Below are 26,791 nucleotides of genomic sequence, written 5' to 3' on the forward strand. Positions count from 1 at the left end.
TGGTATAATTATTATTTATCATTTGCACCTGCACTTTACACGACTGTCATACATATATACGTATAGTTATAGTTATTTTTCACCATCCTTATATAGTTATAGTTACAGCTGTTTAGTTATTATTTACACATCTTTTATTACTATTACTGTTATTACTAATATATACCTAACTAATTTGTATTATTATTACTGTTATTATTATAATATATACCTAACTAATCTTTATTATTATTACTGTTATTATTATAATATATACCTAACTAATCTTTATTATTATTACTGTTATTATTATAATATATACCTAACTAATCTTTATTATTATTGCTATTATTATTATAATATATACCTAACTAATCTTTATTATTATTACTGTTATTATTATAATATATACCCATTTTTATTCATATGCTTATTGTTATTATTGCTATTATGTATATAGTACTATGTACATAGATATAATTTCATATATGTAAATAGCTATAGTTATAACTTTATATTCATATTAATCATAGATATATGTTACTGATATTCTCTGTTTTCTTTGCACAGTGCTACTATTTGCACTTCTGGTAGATGCTAACTACATTTCATTGCCTTGTACCTGTACTGAGCAATGACAATAAAGTTGAATTTTATCTATCTATCTATCTATCTATCTATCTATCTATCTATCTATCTATCTATCTATCTATCTATCTATCTATCTATCTGTCTGTCTGTCTGTCTGTCTGTCTGTCTGTCTGTCTGTCTGTCTGTCTGTCTGTCTGTCTGTCTGTCTGTCTGTCTGTCTGTCTATCTATTACTAACATATTTTATAATTTTTTACTATTATTACTATATTTGCTATATTTATTGCTTTAAATTGGACTAAAATAATAATTCACTTTACGTTTATACAAAATGCAACAATTTCTGCAATTGATATAATTTTTTTCTTTCTCAAATCTATCCCTGTGATGTAGGCTGTAACTTGAGGTACTGATATCATTATACCACATGAGGGCAACAAAATCATCCACATTAGATGAAGCTTTTAGTGGTTAGTTCTGTTCTGTTCAGCTCAGACAGCTCTTAATTCAAACAAACAAAAAACTAGTATCCATTTGCATCGAATTAAAATGTGCTGGAGGATGAGTGACACAGTCCAGAGTCAACTAAGCTTTACATTGTACAAAATTATGAATCATTTTTTCCTGATGTTATGAACTGACGTGATGATGTCGTGACGTAATAATACTATCGAAGACTTCCCAGATGAGCGACCACACCCTATGATTAGATTATTGCATAAACCTGAGCAAACAGAGTCTTTATAGATTAGAGTGTGTGTGTGTGTGTGTGTGTGTGTTCATTGTTATTTACCAGGTTCAGTTAAATGAATTAAATTATTTTTTTAATGAAAAGGACAGAGCTTTAAAGGCTCTTCTTTTAAATAGCTTTAAAAGAAGCACACATCATCGTTTAAATACATCATTTAACAATTCATCAAAATACAGTGGACCCTTGACTTACGAATTTAATTGGTTCCGAGGGGCTGTTCTTAAGTCAAAATGTTCGTTAGTTAAACCTATTTTTCCCATAAGAAATAATGTAAATAGAATTAATCCGTGCCAGACCTTTCAAACGCCCCCTTACCCCTAACCTTTCTAATGTCTTAAATGCTCTTTTTTGCTATAAATACAAGTATATTTACCCTTAAATCTTAAATTATAGAATAGACATTCCTGTAATAAACAATAATAAACAACAATACACAGTAGTACTGTACATAAAAACACACACATCACATTTCAGTACAGTACGTGTGCTGTACCATACACCATAATACATTTCCTTCTTTTTTATATAAAATGTATCTACCAGAAACAACAATAACTCTCATATTTCTCTATTATTTCCTTCTTTATTTCAGTAGTGTTGTATTTCGTAGGTGTAATTGCACAAAAGAAAGGATACTTTACTGAGCCGACTTCCTTCTTTTCTCTCAAACTTAAACTCACTCACTGTCCCCTCTGTCTGATACACAGTGACACCTACTGGCAGGAGTAATTATACAACAACAAATAGTAATACATTTTTTCATTTTCTCAACACTACGCTTTCTCTGCACATTGTTTGGGGACATTTTAATATTGAATTTTACAAAATATAAACAAAACACAGGAAAAACACCGTCCGCTGTCCGAATGTTCGCTCACTGTATATATGTAAAGAGAGAGACGGTTGGAGTCATCTTGTTCGTGACGTCACGTGTTTCGTGGATTTCAGTTCGTAATCCGAAATTTAGTTGTACGTTAAGTTGAAAAAGATCGTTCGTAACCCGAAATGTTCGTATGGTAAACCTTTGGTAACTCCAGGGTCCAGTGTACATTTAGATTTTCAGAATTTAGCAGACGCTTTGATCCAAAGCGACTTACAATACTGTGATAGTATATTGCGTAAGCAATTGAGGGTTAAGGGCCCAACAGTGGCAACCTGTCAGTGGTGGGGCTTGAACCAGCGACCTTTGGCTTTCTACTTTTAAAAGTATAATACAGTCCCATAAAATAAAGTCTTTAAACGGTGACTAATTTGTTCTTACTCTTTTCAGCTTTGTTTTGATGGATTTGCAGACATGATCTTTGGAAATAAATAGTTGGTTAATAAAATCATTTTGGATTTTGTTTTCCATTATTTAGCTTTAACTAATCATATAACATACCAAAAGAAATGTTCATTTGTATCGAAAGTGCCATACATGACTGATTTCTTATTTAAATGTATTTAAAAACCCATTGCTTGTATTTTTCCCATGCCTCCCTTGATCCCACGCGTAACTGTAGCTGGAGATGTTGATGTGTTGATGTGTGCCCAGTGCGCCACCTCTCGGTTTGGTCAGAATACTGTTAATGGTTCACTCCAAACAAAGCCCGAGCGTGTGCGGGACTGAATCGGGCTGGAACCGCTGGATTTAACAGAATCAGATTCGAACCCGAGTCCGGAAGGTGTCGGGACGGTGGAACCCGGTGTTGAACCTGATTAGGACGCAGAGGAGTGCGGAAGGTGTGTTGGTTTGTGTGTACACATGGTCGCGGTGCTGGTTTTGTCCTGCATTGTGAGACAGACTGGTGATGGGGAGAAATTCACCTGTTATGGTTGTGCTGGATGAAAATGCTGGAGAGCTGAACGGTGTTTGGGTTGGATCGTTTACACGGTGTTGATCTTTAATGGAAGCGTTTACTCGATTTACTGTGAAAATTACAGCTCCTGAATGAACCGTGAAGAAAGGAGGTAAGATAGATTTTGTTCTCCAGTTTCCAGACATACATCATTTAAAAGACTGATTATTTTAGGTTTTAAAAAGGTTAAAGAACATATACTTATATACTATGTGGTGTTGCTTTAGGCATCTTAAATGGGAATCCTTCTGTGTTGAATAGACAATGGGAATGGTATTGATTTGTTTCTCATTTGTCCATCATTGACCAATTCAACACAATAACAATGATTGGTTATTGTGGAGACCTCTTTATATGGCATCTATTCAATATGCATGATTACACATGAACTGTTTTGACATCTGGTGTGTAATAATAACCCTGAAGCACCTAAATATGTGACACTATTGTCCTAAAGCCCATTGCTTCTATTCTTTTGTTTCAGAGCCCTGTAAACACTCTGCTGCTCTTTTGCTCTGTATTGTGTTGACAGTCTTCATGTTCGAACTGGATTATTCATGTTTCATTTATTTAAAAAGTGCCCAGATCAATATTTAATTGATCCTACTATTATAAATACAGTCAGTATATTTGTAGAGCATGGTTACAGAGGATGGCTGAAACAATGTGATCAGATTAAGCGAATCAGAGTAGGCTACCTTTAAATCACAGAGCCGGGGACTTGTTTACATTTTTTCCAGTGGACACATTGGAGAGATTTAGGATTGGGCCTAAACAAAGCAAAGCAGTGCATTCTCGGTGAGGTTCACTATTTTTTAGGATTGAGTTGTTTTGTTTATATTGAACGGCATGTCAAAAACGAATTGGTACAAGGTCTCAGAGTAAACGTTTACAGTGATTGATGGTAAAAATGCTGTAGAAAAAACATGAAATCAAAGTGCAAGTCTGATGGCACGAAAAAGTATTTAAAAGTTACACATATTATTGATTTGATTGGATTTACATTTAATGTCTGGGTATGATGCACCCACCACCGTATTTTACAGTGGAAATCGTGACACCTGACGTATTGTTAAATTTAAAGATACCCATACTTCTTAGAATTAAAGACGAAACATTTCCCTTCAGTGACACTAAAACACACCACACCTACTTTGTTGGGGAATCTTCAAGGTCTATAAAATTCTGCAAATGTATTAAAAATAGATATTTTTTAATATCATGATAAAGTAAAATTGACTGCCTGATTAATACGTGTAAGTATAAAATAAAATGATAAAAATACAGTTTTATACAAATCTAATGCTTTAAACAAATTTAAAACTGATGTCTATTATTTTACTAGGCAAGCTGATGGTCCAGAAGGTCACTGGTTCAAGCCCCACCACTGCCAGGTTGCTGCTGTTGGGCCCTTGAGCAAGGCCCTTAACCCTCAATTGCTCAGACTGTATAGTGTAACTGTAACGTAAGTCGCTTTGGATAAAGGCGTCTGCTAAATGGCAAAAATGTAAATGTAAATTTTACCACAACAATCGTACCAGGCATTTACATTTTCAGCATACGCTTTAATCTAAAGCGAGAGTTTACAGTCTAAGCAATTTAGAGTTAAAGGCCTTGCTCAAGGGCCCAACAGTGGCAACCTGGCAGTGGTGGGGTTTGAACCAGCAACCTTCTGCTTACTAGTCCAGTACCTTAACCGCTAGGCTACAACAGCTGAGTATGTAGTGTTGTCCAAAAAATAAATTTTATGGACAAGAAGTCAAATATAATCACCAAAATAAATAAAAAACTCCTTTGTCCTTGCATTGGTGTGTATAAAGTAAATCTTTTCACCTTATTTTGTCTCCTGTTACTTTCTCCTGTCCTGAATTTATCAGTTAATTTATCTAAATACAGCGGTACCTTGAAACTCGACGATAATTGGTTCTGGGAGTGGTTTAAGAGACGTTGAGTTTCAAGGTATTTTTTCCAATAAGAATGTATGGGAAACCTGTTAATGCGTTCCATGGTCCCGTGGAACTGTATATATTTTGGGCTAATCTAAAATAATGAGGTAGTTTCTGACACTTGTACACTGAAAACAACACAAGTATAATATAAAACACTGAAATACAATTAAAACAGTTAAAGTTAATATTAAAATACAATAAAACCGGCACTTCATTTTTTAATGGTAAGCGTTTTAGACCCGGAAAAGCTGATTCTCACAATTTCTCAGAACCCTCAGTTATAACACAAGTTTATAAACGATACAGTGAGGAAAGTACAGCTAAACACAGAGTGAATTTGATGTTATTCGTTGTTAAGCCGAGCGCTGAACAAAGCGGCTGTTCATTGTTAATTTGAAATGAAATAATAAAATTTTTAGGTGGCTGAACATTTAAGGGAATTTAAGGGAACGTCGAGTTTAAGGATACAAATTTCTCCCCGAAGTGTGTCGATTTTTAAATATTTTGAGTTTAGGGGATGTTAAGTTACAGGGTACCGCTGTATTAGTCTATATATCCGTATCAGTATATCAGTCTATATATTTTTCACATCTTGCATCCTCACTCATTAGGGTTAGTTCTAAAGAAGTGGGTTATATATCTAAATATATATAAAGATACTGATGATACCAGTGATGCTCTTTAAACTGTCTGTTACAATATGATCATGTAGGTCGTGATATTTGATCTTTGTGTACATTATGTGAGTTCTAGTTAACGTCAGTGTTGATTGACTTGTTTACCCTGTGTTTGAGTTTCATATGGGCACTTTGGTTTCCCTTACCTCTTAAAAACCATAGGTACAGGTGGGCAGTAGGCCAAAGGTGGTTCAACTGCTCTAAATTGCCCCTAAGTGCATTTGAGCTTTAGCGAGTGAGTGTATAATGTCCTATATTGGGTCGCTGCCCAATCGAAGTACCAGCAGAGTGCATAATTTGTACTGGGTGTTCCGACAGATTTAAAGGTCGAGGCTGCAAAAAGAACAAACCAGTTTGAGAAAAAAACTTAATGTAAAAAGTTGTTTTCATGCAAGAATCCCAGTAATTAGGAAAAGAGTGTAACTCTTACCCAAATTGCAGAAGAGTGAGTCAGTGATGAACTAAATTGTGTTAATCCTGTGCTTTCCCAGTACTTTATCATTTCACATCTTTTCTTTAACAGCTAATTAACGCAAACTGGATAAAAAGGAAAAATAGTGTGTTCATTCTGGTGATCAAGTGTTAATAAGGGAGAAATAATAGGAAGTAGATTTAAATGTCAAATACATGTTTTACATCTATGGTTTCTCATAGCAGTGACAGCAGGGTGGTATGGATGATAGGATCCAGTCTAGTAGCTTGAGTCTGAGGGGAGTAAGTAATGCCAAGTTCACACTACACGACTTTCCAAGTGATCAGGTCGCTGTACAGTTCACACTACACGACTTCCCAAGTCGTCAGGTCGCTGTACAGTTCACACTACATGACTGGATCTCTTGTAATCGGGAGTCTTTCAGGCCGGTGTGTATTTCACACTACACGACTGATCGGCGATAGGGGGTCACACACTACACCATCTATCACCAACTGGAATCGCAGGCGAGCTTCTCTGGTCTCCAAAACTACGTTTTGTCACGAAAACAAACGTGAGAAGTGACGAGGGGTTTAATGATACCACGTCCAAAAATGCACGTCAACAAGTAGCGAGCGATCAAAGTTTGTGCGCTGATGTGCAGCGTAAAAGCAAAGAGGAAAAATTAATGAATCTGAGTGGATTTGGCAACGTGAACAGCAGGGATTGTTCTATAGTGAGTTGGAGGTTAATAAATATTTTTTTGTGAAGCAACATTGGTGTTGTGTTCTGTAGAGAACATTAAGGTCAGAAATACTGTAAAACTTGTGTGTGGATGTATTCTGATATAAACTAAATGTCCCACCTTTTTACACTCCTCCCCTGCGTTTTCCCTCACATTGTATCTTGCGTTCTCATTGGCTGTTCGACATAGCATTCATTGCCAGTTGGGCAACTCAGATCCAGATATTTGACATGCTAGATATATTTTTAGTTGTTGAGTAGTTCACACATAGCGATTGAGAGCCCAGTTTCGATTGCCGGCAAATCTAGCGCTGACCAGTCGGCAAGCAAAAATTAAGTCATGTAGTGTGAACTAGGCATAAGCGGTGCGGTCTGGTTTCCACAATCTTGTCACTGTTAAAAGAATCAGACCCAGGAATCAATAATTAAATACAATCTACTTTGTCTGCAGATTATTTCTTGGTAGAAAACACAAATGAAATTACAATGGAGGCACAACTGTGCTTAAAAGGTTTAAAAGCTTTTGGGTGACTTATATTTATTGACCAGTAAATGGCCTGGGGGAACGTGGGCAGGATAATGCTTCAGAGGTTCAACATCGTCACTGTGATCAAATTATAAGCACAAGGCTTTAGGTGTATGAAATGGAAATTCTGCAAATAGTGTTAGGAAATGAATACGGAAATATTTCTCTTTAAGAATGTGTAATAAAAATGTTTTCCAGTATTAGAACGAGGAACACGTTGTGTGACCTGCAGTGTTTAAATTCCGTTGTAATTTAGTACCTGACAGAATCTCAGTAATACACTATATTGCCAAAAGTATTCACTCACCCATCCAAATCATTGAATTCAGGTGTTCAAATCACTTCCATGGCCACAGGTGTATAAAACCAAGCACATCGGCATGCAGACTGCTTCTACACACATTAGTGAAAGAATGGGTCGCTCTCAGGAGCTCAGTCGTGAAATATCCTCACTACTAAATATTCCACAGTTGGCTGTCAGTGCTATTATAACAAAGTGGACGTGATTGGGAACGACAGCAACTCGGCCACCAAGTCGTAGCCACGTTAAATGATAGAGCGGGTCAGCGGATGCTGAGGAACATAGTGCGCAGAGGTCACCAACTTTCTGCAGAGTCGATCACTACAGACCTCCAAACTTCATGTGGCCTTCAGATTAGTTCAGGAACAGTGTGTAGAGCTTTATGGAATGGGTCTCCATGGCCAACCAAGATTTTTTGTTACAGCAGCTCACATCAGACAACAAACAACTTCTTGCATACATACAACATTCACTAACAGTATAAAACAAGCAATAAAAATTCACAGTAAGATTCTATATGTAAACACTATTTTTATAGTGCATGCATAGCATACAAAATGTAGGTATATATTAGGTATTAGGTATGTAAATATTGGTCTTATGGTGCATGCATAGCCTACACAATGTAGGTATTTATTATAAATTATTATGAATTATTTTGAATTATTATGAGTTGTTGAACAGTCTTTTTGCAGTTGTAAGGAAAGATTTCCTGTAGCGCTCAGTCCTGCATTTACGAGGAATCAGTCTGTGACTGAAGATGCTTTGTCGAAACACCTCCAGGGTATGAAGTGAGTGTGAATGGTTTTGGACTATTGAGTTAAGCTTTGTGAGCATTCCTAACTCTGCTGTCTGCTGAACTGAGTCCCGTTCGGACCCCACTATGGAGCTGGCCTTCTTGCTTCGGTTTGTGTCCGTTGTTCCAGCACTCTCACCCCAGCAAACCACTCCAAAGAAGAGCACAGGCCACCACAGACTGATAGAAGGTGTGCAAAAGGGGCCTGCTGATGTTAAAAGATCTCAGCCTTAATACAGCCATACTAGTGAACCAAAAGAAACGTGAATAAGTGTTTATGAAATTCAGTGAGTATCTGGTTTAATTAAAGTGGTTATGTAATAATGCAGAGATGAAGGCAGCTTCAGGGTTCTTCAGAGGGATGTATCACAGTCAGTTAAATTACAGCTTCCCTGCCATTTTTGGGTAAGTACAAGAGATGAAAGAGATTTGAGTAAAAAAAACAAGGTGAAAGTGAGAGACGGAGCTGAAAACGAGGAGTGAAATGAGAAATGAAACAGATAAGAGATGAGGACAGATAAAGAAAGCCACACATGAGCCAAGGAAAACAGGGGCGAGAAAGAGATCGAGGAGAGGAGAAAGAAAGTCAATGATAATCCCATTATCACTTTCAGTACCACCCTCCCTACCAGCAACACTACCCTAAGATATAGAGACTCCATCAGTGTTTGTTTTCAGCTCGGTGTTTAGATGTTGTCACTTTATCAATCTGTAAGTATTTGAAAATGAAAACTAATCCTGGTTTGTAGAAATCGTAATATTTTTAGGGCTAGATCAGCCCCACATTACTCTTACATAAACGTAAATATATCAGAATATAAATCTAGGCCGCTCAGGTGGCGCAGCTGTAAAACACACTAGCACACCAGAGCTGACATTTCAAACTTGTCGGTTCGAAACTCAGCTCTGCCATCCGGCTGGGCTGGGCGGCTATATGAACAATGATTGGCTTGTTGTTCATACAGGGTGGGAACCGGATGGGGACCTCATAACTGATGCATTTACGACCTCTGCTGGCTGATTGATGGCGTCTGCACAGAGTTGAGGAATAATACAGTCAGGGTGTGGCTCTCTGTACACAAGGTTGATCCGCATATGAACTCACCTTGAGCAGGTGAAAAGATGCAGTCGGCTACTGCACACGTGTTGGAAGAGGCGTGTGTCAGTTCATTCTCCTCCATCGGGACAGGGGTCAGCACTAGCAGAGAGGAAGCATAACGCAATTGAGTTAAAATTGGACGTGCTAAAAGGTCGGGAGAACAAGGACTCACTGTCCTGTTATCAGCTCCACCTAACATATAGAAGCACTTTGTAGTTCTACAATTACTGACTGTAGTCCATCCGTTTCTCGACATACTTTGTTAGCCCCCTTTCATGCTGTTCTTCAATGGTCAGGACCCCCACAGAGCATGTATTATTTGGGTGGTGGATCATTCTCCATGAGTGTGATACAGATGCAGTAATAGACTTTTTCCACTGGACTGTTTTAGACCTACATAAATGTAATATTGATTTAATTTTACAGGTTGGTTGTTTGGAACACTAAAGCTGTATGAAATACCACAACCTTCTGTTCATGTATTAAAGCACACGATTTTAAATGTAAGTCTCTGGGAAACAAAGGATGGGTTTTACACTGTTTGACTGCTAGAGCTAGCTGTGTTCAGCCAGACAGCCAGACCCTGCCCCCATGGTTTGTATTCTTTATGCTGGACTTGGCCATAGATTGAAGCCCTAATCTGATAAAAGGCTTTTTGGCTTGCTGTCTTCCTCTTGGCATTCATATTGACTGAGACGATGGCTCCAACTGTTCCTTAGTGAGAAACTAAACAAACAGTTCTTCACACTTCTCTGTACCCATGATCTGGTTTAGATTTATTAATATAGTTTAGATGTAATGATGCTTTTCAACTGTCAGTATTATACTGCTTGAAGCAGTTACCCATCCCAACCTTAAACAATATTTATTATTCTACTAAATGTTTGTTTCTTCCAACATTTACCATTGTCTGACTACACCGACGAGGCATAACATTATGACCACTAACAGGTGAAGTGAATAACACTGATTATCTCTTCATCACGGCACCTGTTAGTGGGGGGATATATTAGGCAGCAGGTGAACATTTGATTCTCAAAGTTGATGTTAGAAGCAGGAAAAATGGGCCAAATTGTGACGGCTAGACGACTGGGTCAGAGCATCTCCAAAACTGCAGCTCTTGTGGGGTGTTCCCGGACTGTAGTGGCCAGTATCTATTAAAGTGGTCCAAGGAAGGAACAGCGATAAACCGGAGACAGGGTCATGGGCAGCCAAGGCTCATTGATGCACGTGAGGAGCGAAGGCTGGCCCGTGTGGTCCGATCCAACAGACGAGCTACAGTGCATCACAGTTTGTTGCGTATGGAGCTGCATAGCCACAGACCAGTCAGGGTGTGTCTATGGCCTCTTTCAGCAGGATGATGCGCCCTGCCACGAAGCAAAAATGGAACGGTTTGAGGAGCACAACAATGAGTTTGAGGTGTTGACTTGGCCTCCAAATTCCCCAGATCTCAATCCAGTCGAGCATCTGCGGGATGTACTGAACAAACAAGTCCGATCCGATGGAGGCCCCACCTCACAACTTACAGGGGTTAAAGGATCTGCTGCTCACATCTTGGTGCCAGATACCAAAGCACACTTTCAGGGGTCTAGTGGAGTACATGCCTTGACGGGTCTGGGCTGTTTTGCCAGCAAAAAGGGGGCCAACCCAATATTAGGAAGGTGGTCATAATGTTAATGTACCTGATCGGTGTATAGCTTTAATAATAGAGTCGTTTTCAGACAGTCATAGTTTGCTCTTTTCATTCTCATAGACTTTTCACTAGGTGAAAAGTATTTGGACACCTGACCATGAGCATGTTGGGCATGTTAGACATTCCATTACCAAACCCTAGGCATTATTATTAAGTCCCCATTCGCCATTTGCACCTATAGCAACCTTCACACTTCTGGAAGGACTTTCCACAGGATTTTGGCAGCAGCAGTGTTATAACACTTTTTAATGTTACAGTGTGTGTGTTTGTGTGTGTGTTTGTGGGACCTGGATCATGCTTTTACTGTGGGTTGCTTATTTGCATGATTTTTTGCAGTACAGATTTTGTTGTTACATCAGCCAACCCAAAAATAATTTACTCTGTGGGAGTAAGAGACCATTCTTGTTTCGGCTTGCTGCATTTCCTCATGTAACATTTAAAACATGAGCAGAATATTTTATGTTTTTATTCTGTTTTATTTTTTGTCTTAATTCATGCAGTATAAGAGTATTTACGCAGCTGGATTTTAGAGAAAATGCAGAGCATTATTGATCTTGGACAGATATCAGCATATACATACTTATATGGTGTGTTGGGCCTCCTTCTGTTTGACTCTGCTCTCTTTCCTTGCTGTTGCTTATTTATTAGCTTCTTATTCTTTTCAGTCCAGACTCTATGGCTTGCTTTTTTTTCCTACTCTATTCCCTTCTGCTCCAGTGGGTCTGAGAGACTCGTCTCATTGCCGTGCCAAGAATAGCTCAATAGAGGCTCTGTAAAATGCCCAAGTAGCTTGGCAAAGCAATAAACCATTTGATTTAGCTGCAAAGTTTGTGATAAACGCCATTCTGCTGGTTTTAAATATGCCCAAACTGTGTGATGAATGAGAGAGAGGTCACTTCTTAGAAGCAGAAAATGTTCTATTAAGCCAGAGCTTGATTCAGTCATGCATAGATGCAGTGCAGTGCATGCAAGCTGTGAACACACCCTTGACAGGGCCAATCCCTCGTCATTCAACATACATTTATACATTCACACATCTCCTACTTACACCTAGGGGCATTTAACAGCAACCAATCCACTTTCGGCTTGTTCTGAATATGCAAAACGTCACACAAACAATGAGCGGAGGATAGAACTGAACCCAGGTGTTGCTGCACCTCTGTCTCGCCTCAGTCTACAAAATGTAGGAAGTGATGCCTTGTCGCTTCTGTAAAAGTAACTACAACATGTCACTAAACGTTTGTCTTGTGGGGTGCACAGCTGCTCACAACATTATTGGTGAATATCTATATATCTCCACTTACCATATAGAAGCACTTTGTAGTTCAACAATTACTGACTATAGTCCATCTATTTCTCTACATACTGTTTGAGCCTGCTTTCATGCTGTTTTTAAATGGTCAGGACCCCCACAGGGCCACCACAGAGCAGGTATTATTTAGGTGGTGGATGATTCTCAGCACTACAGTGACACTGACATGGTGGTGGTGTGTTAGTGTGTGTTGTGCTGGTATGAGTGGAACAGAGTTTTTAAATACCTATTAGACACTCCTACCTAGTTGGTCCACCTTGTAGATGTAAAGTCAGAGACGATCGCTCATCTATTGCTGCTGTTTGAGTCGGTCATCTTCTAGACCTTCATCAGTGGTCACAGGACGCTGCCCACAAGGCGCTGTTGGCCGGATATATTTTGGTTGGTGGACTATTCTCAGTCCAGCAGTGACAGTGAGGTGTTTAAAAACTCCATCAGCACTGCTGTGTCTGATCCACTCATACCAGCACAACACACACTAACACACCACCACCATGTCAGTGTCAATGCAGTGCTGAGAATGATCCACCACCCAAATAATACCTACTCTGTAGTGGTCCCGTGGGGGTCCTGACCATTAAAGAACAGCATGAAAGCGGGCTAACAAAGCATGCAGAGAAACAGATGGACTACAGTCAGTAATTGTAGAACTACAAAGTGCTTGTATATGGTAAGTGGAGCTGATAAAATGGACAGTGAGTGTAGAAACAAAGATAAAAAGGTTTTAATGTTATGGCTGATCGGCATATTTTTGGGACAGTTGTAGCCTAGTGGGTTGAACTTAAGGCTATCAATCAGAAGATTGTAGGTTCAAATCCAGCCTCTGCTATGCAGCCACTGTTGGGCCCTTGAGAAAGGCCCTTAACCCTGTCTGCTCCAGGGGCGCCGTACAATGTCCGACCCTGCACTCTGATTTCAACTTCCAAACAAATATACGGAAAATGAATTTCATTGTACAGTACATGTGTAGATATATGACAAAAAAGGTGTTTTTTTCTATATGTTTAATAAATATTGTAATATTGCCAGTTCTAACCTTTAAAAGAATGTAGTTCACTCCTATGTCTCAGCTAGAAAAGCATTTTATACCCTCCTTGTTTGTTTGCTGAAACTTAGAAAGAGATAAATGGTTGGACTCCTGGCTCATTGCTTGTTGATGTGTCCACGCCTCAGAACTGTGAGCGGATGATGGAAAAAGCTAATGATGCAATGAAACAATAATCATCAGTGCCAGCATTGATAAATTTAATAATAGAAGTAATCCATTAGTGCATGACGTGCAGATACCACGGCTCCAAGCCTACAGAAGTTAAAGAATGGCCTCAAAGGCCTTCAGAGTTAGAATTGGTGCCAAGCGCGTCATTAAGCGCTCTCCGTTTCCTCTCCCACAGACGTACTGCCGGGCAGAGCGTGAGCCAGGGAGTTCTGGAGCAGCTTGGCTTCAGGACTTCAGGGATTCGGATCACATTATGATTTTCTCACAGGGAACAGAACAGATCCACCTGCTTGATCATGATTACCACGCTAATGTTGATTGCACTCAGTCAGTCATCAAACGGCTGATGAGTCAGGCAGTGCACCGTCTGCAGCGTTTACAGAAGTATGGAAAGCTCTGATTGTAAGCGCAGAAATCCATTGAGGATCCAGGAAGCCTTCCAAAACGTAACAGTTTGTGGCACTGGGGCATTAGAGATCACCTCCTGAAGACAGCCTGTTAGCATGCTGGGTATTAAAAAGGATTATTTCTCCATGTTTATTCTTAGTCATGCTTGCTTGTCTTACATACATTGTTATGCTATCATTAATATTTAAGCAAACTTTTTTATCTTGATACTCATTGCGGTGAATCCAGAATCTGTCCCAGAAACACTCATACTCAGTGCAGTTCGGTGGAGAAAGGAAAGTCATATGTGGCTGTTTTTTAGGGTTCGGTCTAGGCCCCTTGATTCCTTTAAAGGGTTATGGTAATGTTGCAGCACTCAAATGCATTTTAGACAGGTATATGCTTCTAGTTTAGTAGCACCAGATCATTTTTATGTTTTAACATGACAGTTTACTTGTGACAGGTCCATAAAGATCATGGTTTGACAACTTTGGAATGGAGCTCAGTGGTGTTGAGTCCTGACCTCAACACCACTGAGTATGTTTAAGATGAATTAGAACAAAGACTGCACGTTAACATCAGTGTTGTACTTGTTGAATAGCCATACATTTACCTTAGGCATAGTCCAGTTTTCACATGGTGTTGGAATGTGATGTTTAACATGCAACTCATATACACTCTATGGACAAAAGTATTGTGACATGCTTCTTATTTTGAATTCATTTGTTATATAAAGGAAATGATATGCTTCCAATTTTTTAGCAGCAGTTTTGGGAGGGCATGACAAAGCAAGGTCTTTAAAGACACTAAGAAGTGCTCGGTTTAAAGAAACTCCAGTGTCCTGCACAGAGCCCTGACCTCAGCCCCATTGAACAGCTCATCAACTGAGGCTTTTTGACCAACATCAGTGCCCAACTATACAAATGCTCTTTTGACTGAATGGGCACAGATTCCCACAGACATACTTAAAAGTCTTGTGAGAAGCCTCCTTAGAAAAGTGGTTGTTGTTATAGCTGAAAAGATCATACAGAGGTCACTCCATTTCATACCAGTTGTTTCAAAAATAGGATGTCCGACAAGCTTATGGTCAGGCCTCCAGATAGTTTTCGCCATATTGTCATATGATGTAAGTTTGACATCACTGGTCTATCATAGGTTATACTAGTCAAAAGAATATATAGCAGGCCGCTCAGATGGCGCAGCTATAAAACACGCTAGCACACTAGAGCTGGGATTACGAATACATCGTATTGAATCTCAGCTCTGCCAACCGACTGGGCTGGGTGGCCACACGAACAACGATTAGCTGTTGCGCACAGGGTGGGTAAGCCAACCTCTGCTGGCTGATTGATTCCTCCTGCGCATCAATGAGTTGGGGAATAATGCTGATCAGGGTGTGGCTCTCCGTGCACAAGGCTGATCCGCATATGAACTCGACTCATGCAGGTGAAAAGATGCAGTCGGTACTGCTCACGTGTCGGAGGGGGCTTGTGTCAGTTGCAAAGCATCTCAGTCAGCAGTGGAGGGTTGTATCAGTGGAGGTGAAGCGTAACGCAATCTGAGTAATTGGATACGACTAGATTAGGGGAGAAAATTGGGGGGGAAAAAAGAATATATAGTAGCTATAGTGTCAAAGTAGCTGATGGGTGTTCAAATGAATTTAGCTAGACGTAAACAATCATTTTGAATAGGATATTTCACAGTGACGTCTTGGCTTGGTGTAATTTCAGAATTAAATACAGATTTTAATCATTATGTGCTTGTGAACTGATTCTTTGCAGCAGCAGTAGTGTCTTTATTTGGCAATCTATACTATGATTTGATTTGAAGATAGACGTGTTTACCCACCACCAAATGCTGCAGATTTGATGTTTAGCGTTTAGTAGCGTTAATCATGTTCTCATTCAAAACCAGGAAAATACTGGTACTGTTCCGGCTTTTCATTATGCGTACATTCAGCCTTCAAAAAGTCAACCTATTCACATATTTACTATAAATACACCTCAATACAAACAGAAGTACAAACAGTTCTGATGTGACAGATGTTTTAAATGTCTGATTGTTTTACCTTTGGCTTCTTATTAATTTCAGTCCTATTTCAAAGTGTTTAGCTTGTAATTGGCTCAGGAGCACATTAACACACCACCATTCATTCAGCCCAATAGGACTTCTTTGACTGCACTGATTAAAGATAGAAAAGTCCTGAAAGCTTTATACAGATTTCAGAAAGTGGAGTATAGATTTGGGAATGACTAAAATCCCCAAACTGCTCATGTGTACAGTGTATCACAAAAGTGAGTACACCCCTCACATTTCTGCAGATATTTAAGTATATCTTTTCATGGGACAACACTGACAAAATGACACATTGACACAATAAAAAGTAGTCTGTGTGCAGCTTATATAACAGTGTAAATTTATTCTTCCCTCAAAATAACTCAATATACAGCCATTAATGTCTAAACCACCGGCAACAAAAATGAGTACACCCCTTAGTGAAAGTTCCTGAAGTGTCAATATTTTGTGTGGCCACCATTATTTCCCAGAACTGCCTTAACTCTCCTGGGCATGGAGTTTACCAGAGCTTCACAGGTTGCCACTGGAATGCTTTTCCACTCCTCCATGACGACATCACGGAGCTGGCGGATATTCGAGACTTTGCGCTCCTCCACCTTCCGCTTGAGGATGCCCCAAAGATGTTCTATTGGGTTTAGGTCTGGAGACATGCTTGGCCAGTCCATCACCTTTACCCTCAGCCTCTTCAATAAAGCAGTGGTCGTCTTAGAGGTGTGTTTGGGGTCATTATCATGCTGGAACACTGCCCTGCGACCCAGTTTCCGGAGGGAGGGGATCATGCTCTGCTTCAGTATTTCACAGTACATATTGGAGTTCATGTGTCCCTCAATGATATGTAACTCCCCAACACCTGCTGCACTCATGCAGCCCCAGACCATGGCATTCCCACCACCATGCTTGACTGTAGGCATGACACACTTATCTTTGTACTCCTCACCTGATTGCCGCCACACATGCTTGAGACCATCTGAACCAAACAAATTAATCTTGGTCTCATCAGACCATAGGACATGGTTCCAGTAATCCATGTCCTTTGTTGCCATGTCTTCAGCAAACTGTTTGCGGGCTTTCCTGTGTAGAGACTTCAGAAGAGACTTCCTTCTGGGGTGACAGCCATGCAGACCAATTTGATGTAGTGTGCGGCGTATGGTCTGAGCACTGACAGGCTGACCCCCCACCTTTTCAATCTCTGCAGCAATGCTGACAGCACTCCTGCGCCTATCTTTCAAAGACAGCAGTTGGATGTGACACTGAGCACGTGCACTCAGCTTCTTTGGACGACCAACGCGAGGTCTGTTCTGAGTGGACCCTGCTCTTTTAAAACGCTGGATGATCTTGGCCACTGTGCTGCAGCTCAGTTTCAGGGTGTTGGCAATCTTCTTGTAGCCTTGGCCATCTTCATGTAGCGCAACAATTCGTCTTTTAAGATCCTCAGAGAGTTCTTTGCCATGAGGTGCCATGTTGGAACTTTCAGTGACCAGTATGAGAGAGTGTGAGAGCTGTACTACTAAATTGAACACACCTGCTCCCTATGCACACCTGAGACCTAGTAACACTAACGAGTCACATGACATTTTGGAGGGAAAATGACAAGCAGTGCTCAATTTGGACATTTAGGGGTGTAGTCTCTTAGGGGTGTACTCACTTTTGTTGCCGGTGGTTTAGACATTAATGGCTGTATATTGAGTTATTTTGAGGGAAGAATAAATTTACACTGTTATATAAGCTGCACACAGACTACTTTTCATTGTGTCAAAGTGTCATTTTGTCAGTGTTGTCCCATGAAAAGATATACTTAAATATCTGCAGAAATGTGAGGGGTGTACTCACTTTTGTGATACACTGTATGTGTCCCTTACAAGTGTATGTAAGAGTTCAAATTCAACTGTAGATGCATTAGTTAAAGTTCTTATCTCATGCAGGTCAGGAGAAAGGAAAGCTGGTCTGTTGCTAATGGAATTTAAAGTAGAAGCTCTTAACAAGATAAATGAGGTTTAATAGAGACACACACACACACACACACACACACACACACACAAATAGTTTGACAGTGACTGGAAAAAAATGTCCTACCATTTTTGCACTTTTGGGTATCATATATCCAGATTCATTGTTCTATGTCTGTTTATTTATACGTACAAAATTCATACAAGTGTGCATTTATTAAATGCATAAACAAATGGCGGCACAGTGGCACAGTGAGTTGAGCTGTTTCCGCGCAGTAAGAAGGGCACGGGAGACCAAGGTCCTGTTCATGTGGAGTTGGCATATTCTCCATGTTTTCGTGCGGCCTTCTTTTGGTGCTTCAGTCCAAAGAGTAACTCCAATTAGTCAGACCAATTGGAGCTAATAAAATTGTGTGTGTGTGTGTGTGTGTGTGTGTGTGCGTGTGTGTGTGTGTGTGTGTGTGTGTCAGACCCACCCGACCCTGATCAGGAAAAAGCAGTGATAAGTCAACGAATGAATAAACAATATTTCTAAATAAAGAAAAAAATATTGAGCTTATTTAGACACCTTCACAGTTACAATATTATGTAGGTGTTGCGTAACTGTGTTGCAATATTAACAGCAAGTCCTGGTACTTTAAAATACATTATTATTTTCTTTGTTTATTTGCTGCTTCATTCAACTGATACAAGACTTTATTTAAAGCAAAATCTTGCTCTGGAGAAAAGTTCAGAAATATAAATCCTTACTTTCTTTGGGGGGTTTGAATAATTATATATATATAAAATTTACACCGATCAGCCATAACATTAAAACCACCTCCTTGTTTCTACACTCACTGTCCATTTTATCAGCTCCACTTATCATATAGAAGCACTTTGTAGTTCTACAATTACTGACTGTAGTCCATCTATTTCTCTACATACTTTTTTAACCTGCTTTCACCCTGTTCTTCAATGGTCAGGACCGCCACAGAGTAGGTGGTGTATGATTCTCAGCACTGCAGTGACACTGACATGGTGGTTGTGTGTTAGTGTGTGTTGTGCTGGTATGAGTAGATCAGACACAGCAGCGCTGCTGGAGTTTTTAAATACCGTGTCCACTCACTGTCCACTCTGTTAGACACTCCTACCTAGTTGTTCCACCTTGTAGATGTAAAGTCAGAGACGATCACTCATCTATTGCTGCTGTTTGAGTTGGTCATCTTCTAGACCCTCATCAGTGTTCACAGGACGCTGCCCACGGGGCGCTGTTGGCTGGATATTTTTGGTTGGTGGACTATTCTCAGTCCAGCAGTGACAGTGAGGTGTTTAAAAACTCCAGCAGCATTGCTGTGTCTGATCCACTCATACCAGCACAACACACACTAACATACCACCACCATGTCAGTGTCACTGCAGTGCTGAGAATGATCCACCACCTAAATAATACCTGCTCTGTAGTGGTCCTGTGGGGGTCCTGACCATTGAAGAACAGGGTGAAAGGGAGCTAACAAAGCATGCAGAGAAACAGATGGACTACAGTCAGTAATTGTAGAACTACAAAGTGCTTCTAAGTGGAGCTGATAAAATGGACAGTGAGAGTAGAAACAAGGAGGTGTTTTAATGTTATGGCTGATCAGTGTAGAAATGTATGAGATGTATTAATTTATTTGCAGTGATTATCCCTTTTACCTTCTGAATCTCATTCAGTAATTTATAGTGGATCAGGTGGCCAAAAGAAATAAACGGAATGAATGGCAATTATTATTATTATTCATGATGAACAAATAAATGCAGTTTTGATCACATTTCTAAGTTAAAGTTTAGATGAAAAATTGAAGTGGAGATGCAACTATAAATATCAACAAGAAGTTCTGCAAAATAAAGAAGTAAATATTGTGATTGAAAGAAAACTATACATTTTCCTTTTCAAGCCTGCCTGTGGTTGTGCTTAAATAACTGCAGTGACTTTGTGTTTTTCTTAAGTGTCGCAGTTAATTTTGCGTGTCAGACATTGCTTTGTGGATACGTGCTTTGTAAATGAATAGGAATGAATAGAGCGCTGTTATTCTGCTTTGACTGAGTCCAGGACTCGGCTGCAGACAGAGCTGTTGTAACTTTTTGGGGATACATTAGAGACTGTTTTATTTTTTATTTAGACAAAGGGTTACATTTAGGTATAACACTTTTTTGGGTACATTTTACTTGGTTTTGTTTACACTGAACATGCTTTTGAGCTACTTAGAGATCAAACAATCCTTTATATGAACATGATATTATGAGCAGATTCCTCAGGAAGTTTGTGTTATCCAAATACATTCTTTTTTTTCTATTTATTTTTGAATGTTCTCTATTTTTCTCCCGATGTAGCGTAGTCAATTTGTTCTTCGCTGCTGCGAGGAGGGTATATTTCTGCTCATGTACCCCTTTTTACACCCAGGCTTCTGCACAGACGCCTCGGTCTGCTTACCAGGGTCCTTGCACAGCGTTTGAAGACCACCCACTTGGTCCGGTCATTTCCTCACCCAGCAGACACAGTGGCCAATTTGTGTCTGCTGCAGGCACTGCCACTAGATGGCGCCCAGCCGACTGGTAGCAGATCCGAGATTCGAACAGGGGTGTTCAGAATCTCGGCGCTGGTGTGCTAGCGGAATATCCTGATGTGCCACATGGGTGCCGCCCCCCAAAGACACCCAAAACTGAAAAACTTTTGGGACGTTTTTTGCTTCTGTGTTTGAAAGATGTTCAATTTTCCAGCATACCAATTAGGACTTTAACTCTTTATAATAAAATTTAGATATTATTAGAAATGTTCGAACATGCTGTAATGTTGACATGTTCCCAGACATCCTGTTCTGAAAACACAGCTATTAATACGAAAATCCTTTTTGCCTGTAAGAGCCTCCATTATTGTAGAATTTCCTTCCACATGAAACTGTGTGACCAGAACGTTAAAAGTGCGTTTGTAAGGTCAGGCTCATCAAAAGATGCTTGATTACAAAGCCTGGCTCGCAGTGGACATGCTGGAGCAGGAAAGGGTGTGTCTCAAATTGTATTCCCTTTTCCCACTAAATGTAGTCATATCCGATTACTGTGTTTTATCTCCTCGACCGCAGCGGAGCCCTACCCTGACCTGAGGAGCGTCGTACCTAAAACATACCCCCTCTGACATGTGTGTAGTCAACTGCTTTGTTTCACCTGGTTGTAAGTTTTTGTCATTGCGGTGCTGAGAATGGTCCTCGGCTGTATGAGGTTGCCTTTTCATTGATAAATAGACTACACATGGGGTAACAAAGTGTACAGATGGACTGCAGTCAGTAATTGTATACTGTTGTGGAAAAATAAGGTCAGATGATGAATGAAAACAAAGATTACAGTTAACTGGATTGGAGAATTTATTAGCACGATTGTGGGTTCTTACAGCAGTGGAATAGCTGAAGAACAGAAAGCAGAACTGTAGGCCTCTCTTTATATTGATCTAGTCACATCACACTGGCTGTTGGACTTTGAAAAATTCCAACTTGGAATTCTGTGCTAACTGTTGTTTCTTATCTGCTTACAACAGCTTAACAACAAACATGTTGCTTATCTCTGTACTTTAGACTCGCAGCCACATCTCAAGCAGCTACATGAGGATTTAACAACTATAAGTATTACTAATACTAATATTCAGGTGATATCAAACATAATATCTCATTTTTCCATAACAATACCCACAAAAGTAATCTGTATGGAAGGCAGCTTATAAAATAATCAATGAGCGTACATACCAGATATAGGGTTACAGAATAAAGTGTAGTTTTGTCTTGTTCTGGTTCGATATCGCATCTAACACTGAACCGATCTCATTTTACTGTGCATAATTAATGAGGCTTTAGATTTGATACAGACTTTATTGCAGTGCACATGTCTCAGATCTGGTTACAGGGCTTTAGTCTGGATGGTTTACCCCCGAATTAGTATTTTAATGTCAGTTTTAGTGTCTCGTTAAATGACTTACTGAGGATAAGTGCAGCATTACAGAATGAGATAATTAGCTACATGGCTTCTCCAGCTGTGGCCCCGCTATCGAGCGACACTCACGCAGTGAGTGTGTAGCAGACGGCCTGACAAATTTACTCAAGCTTTCTTTTATTTGGCACGAATATAACACGCATACACACCGTTTCTTATTGCGGTGCACATACACACGCGTCTGGCCTCATTGTGCTGACATTCTCTCTGCAGGCCTCTCGGTGCCCTGTATAAAAAATTCATGTGGCGTTTGCACGCTCGATAGGGCCTGTTGTGCTTTATCATGACTGACATGTAATCATGCTGCAGATGAGACCACCGTTCTCACTAGCAGCGCCCTGAAACTGAACAAAAGAACTGAAACGAATAAGCTAAAACACACCACTGAGTTGATTAGTGTCCATAGTATGTGGTAGTTATGACACACTTGGCTACAGGAGTTACCATCGTTATAGGGCCTTGATGAAGAATGTAGCCCTCTGAACCTCATAGTAGTTCCAGAATGCTGTCTCAAATATATACAGTGGGGTCTGAGACCACTTTTAAATGTAATGCAGTGTATTTTATTACAAATCAAAAAATCAGCATAACAATTGATGGGGAAAAACATTGATGTAAGTGTTCAGTCCTTTGTACATAGTTCGGATTTCTTTAAGTCTTCCTTTTTATTGAAGCACATTCAATAAAGATTTAACTTTCCCCCTAAATAAAGTCTAATCATCTCTGTCCGATGAAAAACACGTATCTCCAAAAAAACTCAACTTTTCCCCTGACAGTAACGGTGCAAACAAACCACAGATGGCGACATTCAGATACAATTCAGCACAGAAATAAAAGTGTATCTTTATCAGGTCGTCAGTTGGTTTCATATGTAAAATGGACTTATGTGTGCAAATATAAATCATGTTTACAGCCATGCAATTGAATAACCTGAATAAACTGTATAGATCAAACATTACGCATTTCTCAAACAGTACCGGAGGGGAAGGAGGAGGAGATACGCGGTTTTGATGGACAGGTCTAGCAGCCAGTGGAGATACTCGTTAAAGAGATTGCGTGATTTTTCATCTTTTCATTAGTCATTTTGATATTCGCTGCTATGGACAGACAGAGATTTATTTATGCCCACAATCAACACGTAAAAAAAAAAGTGAAAACCGCAAAAAGTGGAGATATGTGTTTTTCATCAGACAGCGACGATATTTAGTATTTGTAATGGAAAACGATATTAAATTTGACAAAAATGCGGAATAGGAGGGCATTATGGACAGAACCTCAGCACTACGCTAATTCATATACGTTTACAGTAATAGCGTAAGTGTCCTTGAGCTGTAAGCATCCTTGAGCATGAAAAAGGTGCTATATAAATACAATTGATAAAGTGATGATGCATGTATTGTACTTAACAGTTGGCACATGGCAGCTTATTAATCTGAATCTAATCTTTGTTTATCTAGAACGCAGGTTGAGAGGCTTACTCGTCCTTAGCTATTTAAAGTTGTCAGCTGTACGTGTTAAAAATCTCTGGATTATTAGATCTCGGGATATTTCACTAGCACACCAGCGCTGGGGATCTTAACTCCAGAGTTAAGTCGGCTGGGCGCCCCCTAGCAGGCACAATTGGCCACTAGTCTGCTGGGTAGGAAAAGAACCGGACTAAAAAAAGGGGGTGGGGTCTTGAACACTGTAAGGACCCTGGTTGGTAGCCCGAGGCACCTGTACAGAAGTGATAGAACGCAGACATGGAGTAGTAAAGAGAGTAGTAAAGAAGTGGTTGGTGGACCATACACGTGTTGGAGGGAGCAGACCTTAGGTCCCCAGCAGCGGAAGACTAATTGGCTATGCTAAATTGGAAGGAAAAGGAAAAAAATATATATAAAATAGAAAGAAATCTCTGGTACTGTCTAGACATTAACAGACGGTATAGAGACAGGATAGCTTTGGGTGGGTGGATTAGTTGGCAAAGGCATTCTGGAAAAGTAAGAATGAAGCAGCTATGAAGCAGAAGCCATTCTGTCATTGGTTTGCTTTTCTATGTGTTTCTTTTGTAAATTAAAATGGCCTTAGTGGTAAATCACATATTTATAAGTGAATTGCCCAACATATTTCACTTTTTTACATCCTGAACCTGATGCTCTGCTCCCATGTTGTGTTCACAGCAGAGAACACAAGGCTTAGTAAATAGTCACTACTTACTCAGACTCTTTATTCTGCCGGGCTTGTTTACATGTCTTAGCTCTTGAAGAAGATCAGAGGATTGGTAGGTTAGAGAAATGCAACAGGGGCTAAAGCAATGATTGGTTCAGGACCTGTTGCTATGGTGCTGGGCCATTCTCTCATTTGCAAAGTGCTGTCTAACCTGGGGCATCCCAGAATCCCACAGTTGTTATGACAACAGACAGGAAGTGAGACATTGTGATGGTTACGTAAGACCCTTTTTTCTCATTGATGCTCACATTTCGTTACTCAAAAGACATTTAACTCTCTTTTTAAAGGCATCGTACAGTACGTTTCATGTCTGGCTCTAAATTGCACACACACCCAATTTACACATTTTTATTCACACTGATTTCTAAAAAGCCGAGAGCTGTAACGTGTTATCTGATTCAAAATATCAGTGAGGTTTAAATTTATCCTTTATGCTTGTTTTCACCCAAGAAGAGAATCCACCAGACAGACCGGTTTAGCTCTGTGATCATTTATAATTCATTTCATGGATGGCTCACAAGTGAAATTGGAATAAATGAATCTCACACAAGGCATTTTTGATGCAATTTATGCTTTTATTTGGCGCTCGGGTGGCGCAGCGGTATATATCTGCTGGCCGTGCGTCTACACAGACATGATGGACCACGTCTGGGCAGAGGTTAATCAAAGACTTGTGATGGATTTGAGCCATGTCAAGGTTATTCCAGCCTTGTGCCCAGCCTTGTATTTCCCAGACCTTCTGCCACCCTGACCTGGATAAAGCGGCTGATAAATATGAAATGTATTTTTTTGGCAGATTCTTACATCCAATGTGCCATGGAAATGATGCACGGATGCAGTCAAATTATAAAACTGATCAGTTCAGGACCCACAAATACGTATGTTTTAGCCAGTCATGGGATTTAAACTCCCAGCCATTAGAATTCTTGTTTACAACTTTAACCACTGTGCCCATATGGCAGTGAGGGGCAACCAGTATTTAACCACTATTGATGTTTTTTAATACACAGATCAGACATAACATTATGACCACCTTCCTAATATTGTGTTGGTCCCCCTTTTGCTGCCCCATACGCAACAAACTGCGCTGCTCTGTGTATTCTGACACCTTTCTATCAGAACCAGCATGAACTTCTTCAGCAATTTGAGCTACAGTAGCATGTTTTTTGGATAGGACCACACGGGCCAGCCTTCGCTCCCCATGTGCATCAATGAGCCTTGGCCGCCCATGACCCTGTCGCCGGTTTACCACTGTTCCTTCCTTGGACCACTTTTGATAAATGCTGACCACTGCAGACCGGGACACACCCCACAAGAGCTGCAGTTTTGGAGATGCTCTGACCCAGTTGTCTAGCCATCACAATTTGGCCCTCGTCAAACTCGCTCAGATCCTCACGCTCGCCCATTTTTCCTGCTTCTAACATCAGCTTTGAGGATAAAATGTTCACTTGCTGCCTAATATATTCACCTGTCAGTGGTTGTAATGTTATGCCTAGTTGGTGTATAGTTTCAGTTCACATATTGTGTACTCTTTGGATTAGTGAAGTATAAACAGAACATATATACAGGGCTCTAGACTAACTTTTTGCACTGGTTGCACTGGTGCGCCTAACTTTTTTTCTTAGGTGCACCAGCACAAAAGTTAGGTGCACCCAAATGTTCGACTGCATCGCATTTAACACCGCAGTTTTACAGGTTCACTTTTTTTTTTTTTTTTTACTCACTGTCCATACAGGCAATATTGACTTGTAATTAACTAACAATCTGGTCAACATGGCCTCGTCTGATGATCTGTTTGCTACTGCCTGCCACTGAAAGGCAGCGGGGAGAGGGGGACACTTGGGCAGTGCATTTATCGCCACATGTAATGTGTTTTATAGATGCATTGTGCTTTTTCAGCCTTTCAATTCAAAATGTATTAGAACCAGTCACAAATACACTATTGCCGGCCATGGTCTTCCCATGCTCTTTACAGTTAATTATAGTATTATAGTCTAATTATAGCAATTCTTTTTTATAAAAATTATAATAATAATAGAGTAAATGTGTATGTATGTGTGTATATCTATTTATATGTGTGTGTATATTTAAAATTATATGTATATATATATATGTGTGGGTTTGTGTGTGTGTGTGTGTGTATGGGGCTCTAGAGTGTTAGAGTGTAATCTTAAATGCAGTGCATTATATTATCTGCTTTACTGAATCTTTTACACAGATTCCCAAAATCGCTTGCGGTGCACTCACTGTGTATTTTGACTACATGTATTGTAATATATTTTGGTCTTTTAGTTA

The 26,791-nt window shown here is 39.8% G+C and overlaps 1 protein-coding gene across 1 annotated transcript in view; it reads left to right on the forward strand.

Moving 5' to 3' along the window:
* Positions 1-3,236: 3,236 nt before the first annotated feature.
* tmem198a (transmembrane protein 198a) overlaps positions 3,237-26,791 on the forward strand; it is a 40,114-nt gene continuing 16,559 nt past the window's right edge. The window contains exon 1 of the mRNA XM_063006448.1: positions 3,237-3,270. The gene's annotated coding sequence lies outside the window, so the exon portion shown is untranslated. The remainder of the gene's footprint in view (positions 3,271-26,791) is intronic.

This window comes from Trichomycterus rosablanca, chromosome 12 (genome assembly GCF_030014385.1).
Source record: "Trichomycterus rosablanca isolate fTriRos1 chromosome 12, fTriRos1.hap1, whole genome shotgun sequence".
Taxonomy (NCBI): Eukaryota; Metazoa; Chordata; class Actinopteri; order Siluriformes; family Trichomycteridae; genus Trichomycterus; species Trichomycterus rosablanca.